At 37.2% G+C, this 18,543-nt stretch overlaps 1 pseudogene; it reads right to left on the bottom strand.

The window, feature by feature from the left end:
* Positions 1-1,517: 1,517 nt before the first annotated feature.
* LOC139031329 (U2 spliceosomal RNA) lies at positions 1,518-1,678 on the bottom strand (annotated as a pseudogene).
* Positions 1,679-18,543: the final 16,865 nt, after the last annotated feature.

Here is an 18,543-nt window from a genome sequence, read left to right as displayed (position 1 = left end):
ACATGTACTCTACTTTTTGACATATGAATATCTAATACATCAACCATTTTGAAGAAAGAAAACATAATGTTATGAACATAGTAAACAGTAAATTTCCAAGAGAAGTTCAAGGAGACATGACAACTAAATATAATATAGCACCTGGGTGAGATCCTGTGACAGAAAATAGACACTAGTTCAAAACTAAGGAAACCAGAGTGAAGCAAAAATTGTAGTTAACAATAATGCATCAGTCTTGATTTACTAATTGTGACAAATGTACCATATTAAAATAAGAAGCTAATAATAGGGCAAACTGGGTGTGGGGTTTATGGGAACTCTTTGTGCTAGTTTTACAATTTTTCTATAAATCTAAAACTCTTATAAAATAACTTAGAAGTTATTATAAAAAGGTTAGTTAGTTAGTTAAGTCGCTCAGTCATGTCCGACTCTTTGCGACCCCGTGGACTGTAGCCCACCAGGCTTCTCCATCCATGGGATTCTCTAGGCAAGAATACTGGAGCGGGTTGCCATTTCCTTCTCCAGGGGATCTTCCCAACTGAGGGATTGAACCCAGGTCTCCCGCATTGCAGGCAGACGCTTTAACCTCTGAACCACAGGAATTTTACAAATAAAAAGGTTAAGTGATTGTATTAAAAACAACTGTAATATCTAGGATAAACCTCATGAAAGATGTGCAGGATCTCTACACTGAAAACTATTACACACTGCTGAGAGAAATTTAAAGAGAGCTGGTGAGCTATATCATGCTCATGGATTGGTAGATTCAGTATCATTAAGATGTCAATGCTGTCACACTTGTTTATGATTTAATGACATCCTAGTCAATGATTTAAAAAAGGAATAAAGTTGGAAGAGTTACATTATCTGATTTTAAGCCTACTATAATGCTCCAATAATCACAACAATACAATACTAACAAAAGTACTGACAAATAGATCAATGGACCAGAACACAATCTAGAAAAAAACTAATACACCTATGGTAAACTGAATTTTGGGAAAAGTTCCAAGGTAATTATATGGAAAAGTAAAATTGCTTTCATTAAATATGGTGGGAACACTGGACAGTCATACTAAAAAATAAATTATGTCTACCTCATGCCATAAACCAGAATTTATAGACCCTAAAGCCTAAAGGTAAGGCAAAACTACAGTATTTTTAGAATAAAATACAGGATAAAATTTTTGTCACTTTGGAGTAGGAAAAGATTTCTCAGACTAAATGTAAATCAAACAGTGATACACTAGGCATTACTGAAATTAAGTGATACACTAGGCGTTATTGAAATTAAAATTTTTTGCTCTTCAAAGGACACCATCAGGAAAATGAAAAGGCAGGCTACATATTACAGGCAAACATTATCAACACATTCCTCTGACAGAGGCCTTGTATCCAGAATATATAATCCAGAATATAGTCAGCCCTTTTAAATTCAGTAATAAGATGATAATTCAATCAAAAAACACAATAAAGACTTGAATAGGTACTTTCTAAAAGAAGATATATTGCAAATAAATACATGACAAAATACTTAACATCATATTAGCCTTCAGGGGAATGCATGTTAACACAAATGAGACACCACTGGAGAGCAATAAAATGGCTAAAGTTAAAATTTCTAAACTGTTAAGAACAGACACTACACTTGATCTTAGTCAAAAGGCCAAGAAGTGATTAAAGTTAAAATTTCTAACAATTTCAAGTATTGGTGAGGATATAGAGAACTGGAACTCTTATACATTGCAGACAGTTGTGTAAATCGTATCTCTTTTTGGGAAAACACTTTGGCAGCTTTTTTTAAAACATTAAACACTCTACAACTCAGCAATTTCATTCCTAGGCATTTACCTAAGAGAAATTATGACTTAGGTCCACAAAAAAATCTGGACCAGAATATTACAACTGCCTTATTTGTAATAGGCAACAACTGGAAACAATTTAAATGCCCATCAACAGATGAGTGGATAAACATACTGTGGCATATTTATGCAGTGTTATATTAAAAGGTATATTACAGGGACTTCCCTTGTTGTCTAGTGGCTCTTTGTTCCCAATGCAGGCGTGGCCTGGGTTCCATGCCTGGTCAGGGAACTAAATCTCACATGTTGCAACTAAAGATCCTGAGTGCCCCAACTAAGCCCTGGCCCAGGCAAATAAATAGTAAATATTAAAAAATAAAAGGTATATGATAAAATATAAAATGGTATGTTTATAACATATGAAAAAATATATGATAGGCATATATTTATCATATGGAAGTAAATGAAATTGGATCTTTACTTAACTCCACACACAAACATGAAATGCACATGGATTAAGACAAAAGTTAAAAGAAAAAATTTTTAATTATTAGAGAAAAATATAGAAGAATATCTTTATAATACTGATATAGGGAAAGAGTTTCTAAATAAGATAAAAGGCTCAAAAAAGGAAAGATTGGTGACTATGATTACCTTAAAAATACTTAAGTTCATCAAAGCAAATTAAGCATAAAAAGAACTGTAACTAGAGAGAAAGAATTTAAAATACAACAAGAATAAAAATCTATAATATAATTTCTACAGATCAATAAAAAATGAATAAATAGTAACATGCATAAATGAAAACACCTACTGGCTGATAAGCTTATTAAAAAATGTTCAGCTCTTTTGAAATAAAGAAAACACAAATTAAAATCCAGTAACATAATCAGTGCTCCTTCTGGCAATAGCATACTAACAAATTTTAGAAAAATTCTCTCTCTAGGAGTAACTAGACAAACTCAATATTTTTTTAAAAATCTTGAAAACATTGACAAGACAATATCAATACAGTAGGAATTTTCAACTCTAGGATTGGAGACAGAGTGAAAATCCAAGGCAAGGACCTTGAAATCTGAATTATGTTTCTCATTAAGAAATTTGCTGATATGAAAGGAACAGTTCAGAGTTTCAAACTATTTCCACAGTTTTTCGAAGTCAATGCTCAGCACAAAAAATTATCAAAACACACAAAAAGATGAGATGACTAATAACCAAGGACAAATAATAAGTATTAAAAAGACTAACACAGGATATCCAGATATTCAGACATGGATATTAAAATAATAAGGATGAATAGGTAAAAATATTAATTAATGAAATACAATGGTAAAACAATGGGATCAAATGGTAACTGGAGATTGGAAAAAGTGTAATAACTAAAATTAAGAACCCAATCAATGGGATTAATAGAAGTTAGACACAGGTGAAAAGAGAATTAGGGTAGGGGGAGATAGACCACAAGAATGAAGAGGTGTTATTTCCCAAAATGATTTTGAGGCTAGCATACCCTTTAATACCAAAAGATGACAATCATGTTCCAAGAAAGTAAACCCATAGGCCAACCTTTTACATGAAAGCAGATTTTAAAAATTCTAAGCAAAGTATCAGAATACTGAATTCAGCAACATTCAAAAAGGATACTACACTACAAAAATGCTGAATTTATTCTAGGAATGCATGCTTGGGTTAACATTCAAAAATTAATCAATACAAATCAACATATCATAGCATGAAGGAGAAAATGCACATAATTAACTCAACAGCTCCATGAAAAGCACTTAAAGTTTATATGCTTTCATGATAAACTATAGCAAACCAGTAATGAAAAAAAACTTCGTTATTCCAATAAATCATTTGTCAAAATTTACAATAATATATTTAATTGAAATACTGAATTTTACCTCACACTGAGCGAGAATAAGACAAATGTGCCTATTATTACTTCTTCTATTTAATGACATACAATTGGTCTTATCCTTTATTCCTATCCTTCAGGAATACTCTTGTATATAGTTTTTCAAATCAACAAAAATGGCCAGACAATTCAAGAGAATAAAATAGGTGAAAGTGCTGAACTGGTACTCTATAAAATATGATATTAAACAACAAATAAACTGTTATGGAAGTGCTCACTTTCATTACTCATCAAACAAATAGAAATTAAAAGCACAATGTGAAACATAGCAGAATAGCTGTGGTAGAGCAAACTGTATTTTCCCTCTGGATAATTATGTGACTGTATCTACTATAATTAGACTTACAAGTATCTTATGAGCCAGCAATACCCAACTCAAACATATGCTTCAAAAGACATATACATAAATATGATGTTAAACAAATACTAGAGATAATTCAAATTGTTCAAATAAATAAGTATAAGCAAATTAGGTGTAAACATATCAAAACAAACCATGCAACGATAAACAGTACTGAATTACTGCTTCGCACAACAGAAATGAGTCTCACAAACATCATGTTAAGCAAAAGAATCCAGACACAAAGATATGTGTTTTAGGGTACCATTTCATAACAGAATTGTTTGTAATAGCAAGAATCTAAAGATAATCCTGATCTACAAACAGAAAAATAGATATGCTGTGAAGTACTTACAAAACAGAAGTACAGAAATATTGAGAACGGACAAAGTAGGATCTCATGCATAAATACATGAAGTTTAAAAAGCAAGGCTTAGAAGAAAATTGGATGCATGATAATAAACAAACATACAGCTTGGAGAGATCTGTATCTATCTAATAAAACCCAAATTCAAAATAGTAGTTTTCTTTTATAAAATGTAAGCTCCATGAGTCAGGGCTTTTTATCCTTTTTTATTTTACTGTTTTGTAGTGCCCAGAACAGTGCTTAATACGTAATACTCATTTAAATAAATGCTCTTGAATAAATAAATAAATGAGGGGCGAGGGGCTAATGCAGGGAGTTGCAGTAGACTGGTCGCGTTCAGATACTTAAGCTGGGCAATGCGTAGCCAGGGTACAAGTAACAGTATTCCTTATGCTACATATACGTGAGATGCAGTTTTCTGTATTGTAAAACATAACATTCTTTAAAAATAAAAACATGCTACTTAACTTTCATATTGCAAAGCTATATAAGTGTAAAACAGACATCCTTGCCCCATCTCTCAGAATCAATGTAATCCTGCCTTTGCCTTGGCCCTCATGGGAGGTAGGAACAGTGAGTAAAGGGTGGATGGCAGTCATAGGAAGAGCCCCAGAGAGACTGGTTGACACCATATTGTAGGTCAAAAAAGATGAGAAATCAGCACAAATCAAAGTGTACATATTGATACATCCTGCTTTATGCCTGAGTGGGAGCTAAGGAGTGAAGAATAAAGAAATATAGGTGGGTCCACTTGTGGGGATTGGAGGTCGTGGATGACTTGTAAGAGGATCAGTATTTCTTTCTTATTTCTTCCCTTTCATAAGCTCCAAAGAGAAGTTTCACAGTATATGCAAAAGTCTCCTATAAATGAATCAGTACAAAATACCTATACAGTGTGTCCCCAAAATACTGTCCTGGAAAAGAGGAAACTTAACCTATCTAACTACATGTACTAGCCTGCCAAAAACACCATGAAAATCAACTGGAAATCAGTCCTGTTCTTTAGTTTCTTTAAACTTTTTTCTTCTTTCAAAAGCAAGCCATCTGTTTAATCAACCTGGAGGGTGAATGTTATTATTGTGCCCTTTTCCAGCAAATTCTGGCTGAATGCCTATGATGTGCCTAATATCTTATGGATATGTGCAAAGTAGTAAGTTCTAGTTCAAAAGCAGCACAAATACAGAGCAAAGTGTATACCACAACTCACTTCATGAGTTACGAAACTGGGTAATTTCACTCCTTGCCATGTTATCCAGAAATCTACTTTGGTACTATTCAATGTCATATGTATGTTATCTTAAGAACTTTTTATTCATTAGGATAACTTAAGGATGTTACAGAGATAAGTTACCAACTTCAAAAAGATAGTGGGGAATACATGTAAATCCATGGCTAATTCATTTCAATGTATTACAAAAACCACTGCAATGATGTAAAGTAATTAGCCTCCAACTAATAAAAATAAATGGAAAAAAAATAAATAAATAAAAAAGATATTTTACGGTGAGTACACAGTCTTCAAAGAATTGCTATCAAAATATGTAAAAATGTCTACATACCAGTAACACAAACAGCAGGATAGAAAATAGGAGTAAACATCTCACAGAAGAGAAAACACATACATACAATAGATGTATGAAGAAATATTCAATATCATTACTCATCAGGGAAATATAAATGAAGATCACACGAGACACCATTTTCTTGATATCTGAGTGGCCAAAATGAAGAAGACTGACAGTACCAAGAAACAGAGAGGATGTGGATCCATAGGATTGCATTCACATTACTGGTCAGAGGGTAAGTTGATGCTATTTCATTAAATTCTAGCTTGGTATTCTCTCTAAAAGTTATGGATTCACATACTCTATGATATGTGTTCTACAGCGAAATGTTTGTCCATGTCCAACAGGAGGCAAGAACTCAAAGGCTCAGAGCGCTGCTGTACACAGTGGCAAAAGCGTGGTGACTACTCAAGTGACCGCTGATGGGTGAGTGGATGCTTAAACTATGATACAGTCATCAGTGGAAAATAGCAGTCAAACTAAGTGAACTACAACAGCATACAACAATAAGATGACTCTCAACAACATGATATTAAATGAAGAAAGCTCCACATATTGCCAAAGTGTGATATGCTTTTTATAAAATTAAAAACAAGTAACATAAGAAAATGAGGTTTGGGATATATAGCAGGGTGATTATAGTTAACAATATTATATTAAAAATCTGAAAATTGCTAGAGAGTAGATTTTAAAAATCCTTATCACACAAAAATGTTTGCAACTCTGTTTAGTGATGGATGTTAACTAGACTTATCCAGTGATTATTTAACAATACATAGAAGTATTGAATCATTATGCTGTATACCTAAACTAATACAGTGCTAAATATCAATTATATCTCAATAAGAAAAGAAAATATATTTTTATTGTTTTGATATGCAATTATATGTATTTTATTTAAAAAGTGGAATATATTTAAAAATTGAATTATTAAATATGTTCCATAACATTAAAAAAATAAAGTTTAGAAATATACAGGAAAGTGAGCTATTTAAATAGGAAGTGAGAGAACATCGATCACTGTGTGCAGAGTCAGGTACAAGGATGCAGAAGAAAAGAACCCATGTATCATATGGCTAGATGTTGCCTTTTGTGATGATCTTAGCTTCTGTTTTGCACAGTGAATTTAGAGATGCTTATTAAGGTATAAAATAACAAACAAAATAAATACAAATGGGTTATGAAAAGACCACTGACTACTGTATCATAGAATAAAGATTATAGTTAATTTAACCCTGTGCATCTGAGGTTTATAATAAAACAAACCATTTGTTATAAAGAGCATATAAATGTAAAAAAAAGTAGGATAGTTTTTAAAAGTTTAAATGGGAACATCTGTGTACTGCTTCAAGTCATCCTTTGTACCAGTGTTGTATGCAGTATGGTAACAACTGCCCTGACATTTGAACAAGAGACAGTTTCCAGATTCTGCTTTCAATGAATTCATGGTTGGTAGAGAAGGTAAAGAAGCAGGTAGTTATAACAGAGCTAACTAAGGGACAGGATCATCAAAAAGAAGGAAGAGAACAGAAAGCAGGAGGTATGAAAGAAGCCTGGTCATGGAGGAAGTCATCTTAAGAGGGTGTAAAATCTAATTGTGGAAAGGAAAGGATATTTTACCTTCTTTCAGTGCCCTTCATGGGAAGAAGAGAGACAGAACTTCGGAAATCAACAGGGGTCTCAGCATGAGGGGCCTTGTGAGCTACATGGTGGACTTGGGGCCTTATCTCAAGAGCCACAGGAAACCATTGAAGAGTTTAAGCCAAAAAGTCACATGATCAGCTTCATAAACAGCAGGATCACAAGCAGAAAATCTCAGTTAAATTATAGAGGCCGATGCAGCTGTCCAGGTAGGCCACGGTGGTGACTGGAAGTAATGGCAGTTAGGATAGAAGTAGGCTGAATAGGGAGTTATTGAGGAAGGAAAATAAGAGGACTCAGAAATTTATTAAATACAAGGACCAGATAAGTGAGGCCAGTCAATGATGATTTTGACTTTAGGTAGTGGGGAGGATGGTGGTGCCAGATGCTGAGACTTAAGAACACGAGAGAAAGCACAGTTATCTTCTTTTACAATGCATCTCATTTGGCTCAGCATTGGTTCACAGGGTTTCACAAACCTTTTCACATGAAGCTGACCTTTTCTCAATAAAGCATGGCTCACAAACTCTAGAAAGACAAAGATCCGCTTTTTGTTTCCAAACACCTGGACAGAGCTGTTAAAGATGCTGTCTCAAGGTACCTCAAAGGAGGAATGCTTAAATAAAAGTTCCTAACTCCATGACCTAACATTACAAGAGCTGCTTCACTTTATTTTCTAAGTCATTCCTGGATTTGTTACTTGCAAGGCTAACTACTGCTGTCACTGACTCCCCAATTATAAAATGAGGTCAGAGTTCCTCTGGGATTATTTTTCTTCTTTTTAAAAGCAAGGTAACAAAAAAAAAAAAATAAAATAAAAGCAAGGTAACTACCTAAGCATGGCTCCACTGAGCAGCGCCTAATAGTAGTATTTTGCTTTAGGTACATCATAAAGCAATTGCACATACTCTTTCCTTTCATATCGTGGGTCATAAACATGTGGCGCATGCAACATTAATTTCCTAGAGAATGATTGTCAAGATGATATTTTCTGATCAGTGGCAAAATAGGTATGCATGGACCTATATCCACGTAAAGAGTGACTGACCAGTAGTATGTTCATTTTATAGCTAATCCCCTCAGAAATCTTTAAAGTGCGATGGCCCCAGAGTGATGCGTTGCCAGGCTGTGAGCAATGCTGGCCCAGTCCCTGAAGGCTTACTGCTAATATGTGGCCTCGGAAAGAAAGTGGTCAATGAAAATCCACATTCAGGCTGCTTTATATACTCACGTGCAAGTAGAGGGAAGGCTCAGTGAGGTTGAAACTGTTTACATAGCACATAATAAGGATCATTAATATTAGTTAACAATTCTCATACTGCAGCTGTGTGTTTATGTGGATGTAATATCACAAAGCAGTTAGCAGAATGCAATTTGCTGTCACTGAGATTAAAGTCTAACTCTGGCTTTGCCATTGAAGAAGCAATGTGACTTTGAACAAATTATTTAAATTTCTAAATCTTAGTTTCTTCATTGATAAAATGGACTTATGCCACGTCCTTGGGTTTAATGAGTTAACACATGCAAAGAATTTAAACCGGTAACTGAGGTATCTTTAAGCATTCCAAAAAATGGAGATAATGAAGTAAAGCAATGTAAATGTATAGTAATGATCCATTGCAGACTAACGACTTGATATCAGACCTAGATGCCTGAGTCTAACTAAAACACTGCAAAATACTTAAATTTGTGGACAGCTGATTTTTTTTTAACATAGTTTGCAGGAAACATAGTAATATCATACTCCATTGACTCTCTCATGTACATTTTAAAATACTTAAATGTGAGGCCTTGATTTGACTTGCACATATATATCAAAACATCTAGAAAGGATGAGAGTAGCTTAGAAGAAAATTCCAGAACCAATAATGGAACATTCTTTTTGGAAATGCTACATCATCAATGTTCTCACTGACATGGAGGATGACATCACAGACTATCCCTAAGGACGCTCATCTGCAAAGTGATTCAGAAAAGCCAGACTCTGAATGGGAAGTTCTAGAAAAAGATCTCCTCTCCTCCCATTTTTGTTCTGTTTACACTTTCCATTTTATACATGCACAACAGTAATGTCCGATAAAAATATATGTCTAACGAGCTCTGTTTATTAAATAGAGCACTTTCAAATCAATATAAAACAAGTTTTATTGATAAAGCGCTGTGTCATAGTTTAACTGCCAGTCTTTGTTATGTTGACTCATAAATAATGGAACATCTTCCATTATGACAACTTAGCTTTACTGAAATATGGAAAACAATGAAAGAACAGTCAAAAGAATTTAGAAAAATTACAAAGCTGAGTTGCTAAATGAACTCATCCACTGTGGTCTCGGTTAGAATGTCATTTAAGTTCCCTACTCAAAAATTTAAGTTGGTGAGTTCAAGGACACTACAAAGACAGGTGGCAGTTTTCAAGCTGAAATGGACAAATAGGAAGAGTGATCGCTGATCAAAAAAGTCAGGTAATGCATACTAAGAAACAAGGACTGAAAACATCATCATAACTAAGAGGCATTTGAAACATAGCTTAAACTGAGAGCCTTACAGGCAGATACACTAACCTCCCAGTTGAACTGTTACATGTATGGACAACTGTGAAGAATGTTACAGGGTACACATTAGTAGGCATTACTTCATTTGGCAACAGTTAATGAGATCAAAGTGTGTCACATGCTTTCCTGATACTCCTCCCTCATTTATTCTCAAATTTAAAATTCCTTTGAAAGAAACATTGTGGATCTCTGGTATTTTCAATGACTTTATTATAATACTACTAAAATGTATACATATAAAGCTAGATGTAAGCAGATGTAAAGTCAAATAGAATCAGAGGAAAAAATAAAAGCCAAGTCAAGCCAATGCAGTTAAAATTGATTGCGTTTGTTAAATGGAATTGCTGAGCTTGTTCTGTCTGCAAGCCCAGTAACTGCTTGCGACACAAGTCTGATATTGACTTAACAAAGACTCCTTTGAGTTCAACCCGCCTCAAACATCAAATCAGGGGTGACGAGCAATTTCCCTGTCGCTTCTTTCCATGTACACTACTTCGCCCTTCACTTGACGTGCATCTATTACGTCTGCCTCTATGCTCTCCTTCTCTCTAATAGATGCATGTTTCCTTTGTACCACAAACCCACTTGCAGAGAAAGACACCGAGTAGTTATCTTTTGCTTTGTAACCAACACCACAAAACTCACTGGCTCACAACAGCAATCATCATGTCCCTCTCATGGGTTCTTTAGGTCAGGAACCCAGCAGGGAATCAGCTGTGTAGTCCTGACTTAGTGGGTATTTCGTGAGGTTGTAGTTAGATGGTGGCTGAAGTTGGAAGTCTTAATCACGTGCATACCCAGTAGCTGGGCTGGGAAGACAAATAGCTGGGGCTCCTCTACCAGCCTCTGAAATATCTTCACTGGATCTCTGGGGTACAATGGCTTTAGGAAAGTCACATTTCTTTTTTCTATTTTTTAAACTTATTTTTAATTGAAGGATAATTGCTTTACAATATTGGCTTGATTTCTGCCATACATCGCCATGAATTAGCCATAGGTGTACGTATGTCCCCTCCCTCCCACCTCCTACCCCTCTAGGTTGTTATGAAACCCCAGGTTCAGTTCCCTGAGACATACAGCAAACTCCCACCGGCTATCTACTTTACATATGGTAGTGTATTTGCGTCCATGCTACTCTCTCCATTCATCTCACCCTTTCCTTCCTCCCCCCACCCCATCCTTGTCTGTAAAGTCTGTTCTTCACATCTGCATCTCCATTGCTGCCCCACAAATACGTTCATCAGTACCATCTTTCTAGATTCCATATATATGCATTAATATTTGATACTTGTTTTTCTCTTTCTGACTTACTTCACTCAGTATAATAGGCTCTAGGTCCATCCACCTCATTAGGACTGACTCAGATGTGTTCCTTTTTAGGGCTGAGTAATATTCCATTACATATATGTACCACTGTTTCTTTATCCATTCATCTGTTGATGGACATCTAGGTTGCTTCCAGCTATTGTATTCTAGCTATTTTAAGTAGTGCTGCAATGAACACTGGGGTCCATGCATCTTTTTCAGTTTTGACTTCCTCAGGGTGTATGCCTAGAAGTGGTATTGCTGGGTCATATGGTGTTTTTATTCCTAGTTTTTTAAGGAATATCCATACTGTCTTCCACAGTGGCTGTATCAATTTTCATTCCCACCAGCAGTGCATGAGGGTTCCCTTTTCTCCACACCCTCTCCAGCACTTGTTGTTTGTGGATTTTTTTGATGATGGCCATTCTGACTGGTGTGAATGATATCTCATTGTAGTTTTGATATGCATTTCTCTAATAATGAACAATGTTGAGCATCTTTTCATGTGTTTATTAGACATCTGTATGTCCTCTTTGGAGAAATGTCTGTTTAGGTCTTTTGCCCACTCTTGATTGGGTTATTTGTTTTTCTAGTATTGAGTTGTATGAGTTGCTTGTATATTTTGAAAATGAATCCTTTGTCAGTTGTTTCATTGGCTATCGTCTTCTCCCATTCTGAGGGTTTTCTTTTCGCTCTGTTTCACTTTTGCTGTGCAAAAGCTTTTAACTGTAATTAGGTCCCACTCGGGAAAGCTGTATTTCTTAAACGGCGCCTCACTGTTTTCCCAGGTGCATGCCCCAAGACAGACGCCAGGTGGAAGCCATACTGCCCTTCCCAACCCAGACTTGGGAGTCAGGTAAGACCACCTTACCTCATTCTGCTTGTCAGAAGCAAGTCACTAAGTCCTTCCTGCTTCCACAGGAAGGAAAATTAGAATCTTCTTTTCAAGGGAGGCGTGTGAGAGAACTTGCAATACATTTTAAAACCTCCAGATATGGACACCGTGTGGCCATATTTCATTTAAAAATGTTCATCTGCACAATTCAGTGCATGCTTTCATCCCTTTACACATTTCAGAGGGAATTCACAGAACCCCAATAAAAGGCAATCATTTCCTACTAGTCTGTGGACCCCAGTTTGCGGAAAATTAAGTTATGCTCAGATTACAGTACATGGAATGAAGGTTTCCTTAACTCATGGGCTAAGAGAGAATGAACTTCAAGAAATAGGAAGAGAAAAAAAATAGTCTTGTGAGGATTTTTTAATTTTTAAGTCAATAGATGTATAATTCACCTGAGGTAATGAAATCAATTTTTATTTTAAAGTTCACTTTGTGATTGATCCAGGATTAAGAAATCTTTAAAACTGGCCCTTGAAAATCCAATGTTCTACACTCCAGACTAATGCAAACATTCTGTGTTAAGGACATCAGTTATTAACAAAACATACCATGGTAGTAACAAAGCAGTTTTCTGATTTATTTGAGCGCCCATCAAATATCCTTCATAAGATTCAATCTGTTCTTTTCTGACAGAGTTTTGGTTCACTCGTTTATTTTGGTTTTACTATCTCAAAGATTAACAAATAATAATCAATACTTATAAAGTACAGTGTTAATTGTGTGCATCTGCATTTACAAGCTCTCAAGAATTTTCTTTAAAACAGAACAAGGTTTGTTAAGACAATAAAAAATGTAACCTTCTCCCTCAAAAAGGAAATAGAAAAACAGGACACACTGGAAAGTGTTTTGCAAACTGGTAAAGCTGAAGAACTTGAAGGATGCAAGGATGACTTTATTTCTTTTTAAACTGCCTTTCCCACATATTCTAATGTGGTTAAGAGTCCCCCTCCTTTTGGGGGCCTAAATGTCCATCAACAGATGAATGGATAAAGAAGTGATACACACACACATATACACATACACACAATGCAATACCACTCAGCCATAAAAGACAATGAAATAATGCCATTTGCAGCAACATGGATGGACCTAGAGAGTGTCATATTGAGTGAAGTAAGTCAGAGAAGGAGAAATATCATATGACATCCCTTATATATGGAATCAAAAAAGAAACAATACAAATGAACTTATAAAACAACCAGACTTCGAGGACTAGCTTATGGTTGTCAAGGGGAAGGATGGGGGAAAGGGCTAGTTAGGGAGTTTGGGATGGACATGTACACACTGCTATATTGAAAATGGATTAACCAACAAGGACCTACTGTATAGCACAGAGAACTATATTCAGTATCCTATGATAAATCATAAAGGAAAAAATTTTAAAAAAAGAATGTTTATATATATGTATACCTGAATCACTTTGCTATGTATCAGAAATGAACACAACATTGTAAATCAAATTCAATAAGAAAAGGCCCCCTCCTTGAAGCTGAAACTCCAGTACTTTGGCCACCTCATGCAAAAAGTTGACTCATTGGAAAAGACCCTGATGCTGGGAGGGATTGGGGGCAGGAGGAGAAGGGGACGACAGAGGATGAGATGGCTGGATGGCATCACCAACTCGATGGGCATGAGTCTGAGTAAACTCTGGGAGTTGGTGATGGACAGGGAGGCCTGGCATGCTGCGATTCATGGGGTCGCAAAGAGTCGGACACGACTGAGTGACTGAACTGAACTGAACTGAATAAATAGTGAGGACTTGGTGTCAAAGTCCTGCAGTGTTCATTCATTATTCAGTAAATAGTCACTATAACACGTAAACACCTTTCCAGTTCCTGGGGATCTGTGAGTAAGAGTAATGCAATCAATTCTCATGGGTATTATGGGTCTAATAGGGAAGACAGGCATTAAGCAAATCATCATAAAAGTAATAAATGCTACAAAAAGGAAACCATAAGGTGCTAACGGAACGCCAACTTAGTCTGGGGAAAGAGCCTGGAATACAAAACAATATATAAACAAACATTCAGAAAATGAGGAGATAAGCAGATGAGATGAGGAGTTTTCTGGCTTTTTCTGTATTTGCTATCAGCCACTGTAATATTTTTTGCTTCAAACATTACACAAGGAAGTTGTGGCTACCACTGAAATAAATTTCTGGCCCATAGAAGAATGTTGTTGTTGGATGCATATCAATTAATATTTAAGAATTACTTGGTGACCTGCAAATCCTGTGAAGGCATATCAGGGGTATGGATATTTAAATGGCCTGAGTGAGTCTTCTGCAAACCATCATCTCATGGAGGCAGGTCACTGAGACCTAGATGGTTTTTAGACTGGCTAGCAGTGCACAATGGTTAACTCCAGCTGGACAGTCTGTGCATCAGAGCCTCCCTTCCATTAACAATTTATTTCTTCATCTCTACTGGTGAGAAGGGTGAGAAAAAACAGCTTACCTCCTATTAACTTCAAAAGGAGTCTGAGCCTGACATCTTTGCAGCTGGCAAGCATTGCTTTCCTGGTATTTCCCATTTGTTTGTCAGTGGAGCTCCTGTGACTTGAGGGATGCCCCTGTCAATCCAAAAAGAAACAAGGGAAGTGAAAGAGGGGGTTAAGACTCTTCTTGCCTCTGACAATTCAGGTGCCCTGAATGCCTCATCTCTACAGGGAGGTTTTCTCTTAACAAACACTTAGAAGGGCATGAAAAGACCTCTACAGAGACTCCAAATGCTGCAGCAGAGCTTTCTTCTTTCTGAATCCTGCATTCTGTCTGAGGCACACTTGGCATGATTAGCTCTTAGGCTCAGATGGTAAAGAATCCACCTGTAATGCAGGAGACCTGGTTTTGATTCCTGGGTTGGAGAGATTCTCTGGAGAAGTGAATGGCAACCGACTCCAGTATTCTTGCCTGGAGAATTCCATGGACAGGAGTGCTTGGCAGGCCACAGTCCACGGAGTCGCAGAGTCAGACATGGCTGAGTGACTAACACTTTCACATCTCATATTTGAGATAGCAATGTTATCCCAAATGTCACCTGCAGTTCAGCTATGAAGCTCCTGTTATGTGGAGGGATAACAGCTTGTGTGATTGTTTCTGTGTTCATGAAGGGCACATGTTAGCTTGATGCATAAAGCAGGGGACCCAAAGTTGGTGCTCTGGGACAATACAGAGGGATAGGTGGGGAGGGATGTGGGATGGGGGTTCAGAAGGGGGGGGAACACATGTATACCCATGGCTGATTCATGTTGATGTATGGCAAAAATTGCATCACAATATTGTAAAGCAATTATCCTCTAATTAAAATAAATTAATTAAAAAATAAATAAATTGATGCCCAGAAAAGAAAAAACAAAAACTACTTAACAGGGACTTCCCTGGCAGTCCAGTGGTTAAGAATTCACCTTCCAATGTAGGTTTGATCTACACTGTAGGGGTGTGGGTTCGTTCCCTGGACGGGGAGCTAAGATACTAAATGTCTCATGGCCAAAAAACTAAAACATAAAACAGAAACAGTACTGTTAAGAAATTCAATACAAAGACTTTAAAACTGGTCCACATCGAAAAAGAAAAAATCTTAAAACAAACAAAAACTTACCTAACTGAGGGAGCGAGGTGGCTAATGAGAATGAAGGCCAGTCCCAGAGACAGACATTAACCCTTTAATTACTGAATTGCAGGGGAGGTCCAGGAGTCTTGAGGGGAGAGGGAAACAGCCTCAGGGTGGTACAACTTGCTCACTGGTCTGGACATACTTTAGAATTTTAACAACTGCTGTCTGTTGAGTAACTTGATATTTGGTGCAGTGTATACGTCCTAGAAGGACAGGACTGCATTCCAACAGAACCTGGGCATCAGGGCTGGATTTTAGTGCCTCATTCTTTAACTTACTATGTGAGTTTCGGGAAGTCACTTATCTCCTTCAGTCTCAGTTTTTCTATCAGGTTATACAATAGCTTCCTTCTGGTCATAACATTCATTCCCACTATTTCTAAAGCCATGGTCCAGGCACTGTTTTTATTCTTTAACACAACATAATGTGTTGTGATTGAGAGCCTGGGTCTTACTACTTGGGTTAAATTTTCCTCAGTAATCCCAGGCTTATTCTGTAAGTTTTCTTGGTTCCATTTCTTCAAATGTGAAAAGGTGAGTATGATCAATCTATCACATAGGGTTGCAGTAGATGAAGGCTACAAGGAATAATGAAAGAAGAGAATTTAAAACCATGCTTGGGCACAGAAGCACTCAAGAGATGTTACTTTTTATTATATCATGGCCAGAGTGGAGCGAAGAGCTACAGAGTATTCCTATTTATCCTTCAAACCCATCCATGAACTGCAAGGTTATTTTTCAAGTCCAAGCTGCCTTAGCTCTTGAATTGTACTCCTAGTGTTAATGGCACACTGAATGAGGGGGAGAGGGGACATGGGCCATGTCTTCAGAACGTGTTCCAGGCATGGCCAAGGGCCCAGTCTCTGATGTCTCAATCTGTTCAGGAGAACTCTGCCACCTGCCAACTTTTGCTAAACCACTAAAAGAGTTTATGGTGAAAGGAGATGTTTAACAAAGGAGAATTCTTCCTTTTGTTGGGATGTGGAAGAGGTATTTCAAGGGCTCTTCCTTTCAGATGTTATCTTTTTCCATCTGGCAGTCTGATTAGGTGGAGGGAAGTGATGGAGGCTCTGGATAGTACATCTCCCAGGTAGGATTTTCCTACTCCATTCTAATCTGAAGGACATGGACATATGAAAGTAAAGACTCACAATTTCAATACACGGTATTGATAATAAAGCTCCCATCCCCCAATGAATCTATCAGTGAATTTTAATTGGTGATAAGGTGGTTGAAATCCAGGGAATTTAGAGCCCACTTCATTGAAGGGGCCAGGAAACGTGTTGACTCCTAGCTTCAGGTTCAAGTTACTGAAACATTTCCACCACGACTTGTTCTTTGGCCATCTTTCAGCTCAAGTTTTCTTCTATTCTGGCTTTATTTTCAATGAGACTTTCCCCAAGTGGTGGCTCCTTAATCCACCAGTAACTCTAGCCTTGGGTTTTGACAATTTCTCAACCCCAGCAGGTAAACAGCACTCCTTTCCAATCATGCCAGCAAAATCCCAGGTAGGAATCTTAGGGGTCCAGCTTGACTTATGTGCCTGTCTTTGGATTTACTGAGGCCAAGGGAAACAACACTCTGACTGACTGGGCACAGGCCACAGACCATTTTCTCAAGCCAAGAGAAATATTCAAACTTCACACACTAAGAATAAGCTGAAGGCTGGTTGCCGCAAAGAAGACTGGAGTCTTGTTCTCAAAAGAAGGCAGTCAAAAAACTCAACAGATCGCATTCCAAACAAGGATTTAGAATGCAGAAAGCCATCCACACACAAACATGCCCACAGATATTTATCTGGACACTGTAGTGAAAGAGCTGAAAAAAATGAGGTGTTAATGTTAATGAATCATTTTGCTGTTTCCTTTTCTTCAGCAAAGTTTTGGAGGTTCATTCATCTAGCAAAGCCTCACCTCTATAGAGCCTTCCCTCTGTGCCTGGTGCTGAGTTAGAACCTAAGGACCAGGAAAGAGCAAGATATTCTGGCTAGAAGCTCCTAGCCAGAACATGCCACACACTTACTGTATTGCTCTCCAGCACGGATTTCTATATCCTACTATTCTTCTCAAGTAACCGTAGACCGGCTTATTTCCCTCTGAATGCTGAGGGCTCCATCTCGAAGTTCCTTTGCTGGAAGGCATATTAGGAAATGGGATGTCCTGCCAGAGACACACACGAGAAATCTGAACTGCATGGCCTTAGGTAAACCCCACTAGGTCTCAGTCAAGGGCTCCGTTCCCCTGCAGCAGGTGTAGGGACAAAAGGCCAATTGTCCTTAGGATCCTATAGGATAAATAGAAAGAATATGCCCCTGCTAGTTAATCTGCTGGTGATAAAGAGTATTGTTTTATCTCCTGCCATCTCCACGGTTCCATGGGATGAGAACTGTTGTGACACAAAGTCCCCCTTGTCTTTCCAATCCAAAGAGACGTTTAATTGACCTTTCATACATCCCTTGGTTGTCACAATCCGAGCACTGACTTGCTACTATGCATCGAGGGGATTATTTTTATTCCCCAAAAGGGACTATCATCTACAGAGA

Source organism: Odocoileus virginianus, chromosome 26 (genome assembly GCF_023699985.2).
Source record: "Odocoileus virginianus isolate 20LAN1187 ecotype Illinois chromosome 26, Ovbor_1.2, whole genome shotgun sequence".
In the NCBI taxonomy this organism is placed as follows: Eukaryota; Metazoa; Chordata; class Mammalia; order Artiodactyla; family Cervidae; genus Odocoileus; species Odocoileus virginianus.
The sequence above is the reverse complement of the archived record's forward strand: the minus strand, read 5'-3'. Positions and strand labels throughout refer to the sequence as shown.